A 2,163-nucleotide genomic window follows, 5' to 3' on the forward strand; every position below is an offset into this window, starting at 1 on the left:
AGCCATAATATATATAAACTATTTTGTATATTAAACAATATTAAATAATATAAATAAAAATAATAAAACAATAAAACTATATATTTATAAAATAAAATATTTAAATATTTTTTATACATTTAATTGTCTTAAAAAAATAAAATAATTAAGAAATTTATGAAGCTCTGTCTCCTCACAAACTTCATATTTCTTGTGTGTGTTCCTACAGGTGTTCATAGTGGGTGGAACTATAAACACTGTCAGGGACCGTCTTATCAGCAAGGCCAGCACATTATCATAAATAACCTGTCTGTTTGAGTGAACAGGAAATTGATTGTTTTTACAAACATTTGGTGATATGGCAGTTGTTCATTAGCTGTCAGATGCTCTGATATCTGACAGCAGCAAGAACAAGAAACAGTGTGCCGTACCCTGCCTGACAGTAAGTAAAACAAAGTTCAATATATCAAACTACTGCTTGGCGAAAGAACGGCACTGCATTCTCAGAAGATGCACTTTAGCATCTTTCCCGACTTCAATATTGACATCGCCTATAGCGTTGGTTTAGTATCTTGCTCACGTTTCATCTAGATTTTCTGTTAACAGCAGTGAGTTTACTGTTAGTATGGCACTGTTAGTCTCACTCAACTTCTTAATACATTTTTCCATTTTCCTAGGAGTTTCTCAGTTTCTCCTTTTTGATCTCCAATTAATTTAAACACTTAATAGATAAATACTTATTGTAATAAACTGTCTTCACAATATCTGCAACCATTTGGGCCCTTCAGATCAAATGGTCAGAGGCCCCCTTGGTTAGTTTGTGTCTGTATCCACCATAACCCCATTTCACTTTCATGATAAACACAACTGAAGTCGAATGAAATAAGAAAACAAACTTACTTCTTCTCTATTAAAAGCAGTAATACAATGAGGACGAAATTAAGCATCTTAATTTGGATTCTCTGCTCCATTGCTTCACAAAGCTCCCTTTTAATTATATTTATCTAATGAGGTCATTGAAATGCATAGGCACAGCCGGCTTGCTTTGCATAGTGGCGGGATGGGGCTGTTTTCATCACAGGCACTACATTGCCTGTGTTGTTTGATTAGATTTTGAGTGGCTCAAACACTATCATTACTTAGTGTCTGGAGCACAAGTGCCTTTCTTCATCAATTTAGTTTATCCAATTTCTTTGTCTTTTTCTCTCTCAGCTTACAAGTCTCTCGCTGTTTAAGTGTCTTCTTGGTTTATGGATGGTTGTTAGAATATTCACTCTCTTTCACTTTGTTCATAAAAGCAAAGAACTTTTACACAAAACAGAAAGTAGGTTTTCACAGTTAGATTTCAATGCCTCATGCATTGATTATTTATGTTTTGATTTTTAAAACCCTTTATTACTTTTTTCATGAGCAAAGACATTCGAAATGGTTTTCACGAAGTATGGTGATTATACTATATATACACATATATTAGTGGTGAGACTTTCTGCAGGTTACATTGATATACCAGTAGGTGGCGACAAGTGATTGGCTGCATCCAAACCAAAAAGTAGACAGATTATATAATATTTTTCCTTTTGAAGATTGAGATTCCGTATTGTGCGGTTTGTGAATGGTTTTGTAAAGTGAAGCGACACAACTGACAGAAAGGGTCAGAACGCTTTTGAAATTCATCAAAAATATCTTAATTTGTGTTCCGAGGATGAACGAAGGTCTTACGGGTTTGGAATGACATGAGGGGTGAGTACTTAATGACAGAATTTTAATTTTTTGGGTAAACTATCCCATCTTGTTTAATTTGTTGTTGGGTAAAAGCAATATCACACTCCCAATCTTGTTCTAGGTCTGAATATTTTGGCATGAAATAACAGCACTCTTGTTCATGTCATACTGTTTATATTCAGTCTGAAAGACATCAGACATTCAATGTCTGTGTATATTTACAATGTAAGTACGTGTGTGCATTTGCAGTGAATGTATAGGTAACACTTTATTTTGATGGTCCCTTTTGAACATTCTGTTGACAATAAATAACGTTGCACGTACATGTCTACTAACTCACATTAGAGTATTAGTAGACTTTTTGCTTAATATCTGCTAACTCTTTATTGTGATGGTCTCCCAACAGACATTCTACTGACTATAAGTAACTTTGCAAGTACATGTCAACTTATTCTAACCCTA

At 34.2% G+C, this 2,163-nt stretch overlaps 1 protein-coding gene across 1 annotated transcript in view; it reads left to right on the forward strand.

Moving 5' to 3' along the window:
- Positions 1-1,681: 1,681 nt before the first annotated feature.
- The window catches only part of LOC107733867 (glutamate receptor ionotropic, NMDA 2A-like), a 41,640-nt gene continuing 41,158 nt past the window's right edge, over positions 1,682-2,163 (forward strand). The window contains exon 1 of the mRNA XM_016545696.1: positions 1,682-1,719. The gene's annotated coding sequence lies outside the window, so the exon portion shown is untranslated. The remainder of the gene's footprint in view (positions 1,720-2,163) is intronic.

Source organism: Sinocyclocheilus rhinocerous, unplaced genomic scaffold (genome assembly GCF_001515625.1).
Source record: "Sinocyclocheilus rhinocerous isolate Xijiao unplaced genomic scaffold, SAMN03320098_v1.1 scaffold189, whole genome shotgun sequence".
Classification (NCBI taxonomy): Eukaryota; Metazoa; Chordata; class Actinopteri; order Cypriniformes; family Cyprinidae; genus Sinocyclocheilus; species Sinocyclocheilus rhinocerous.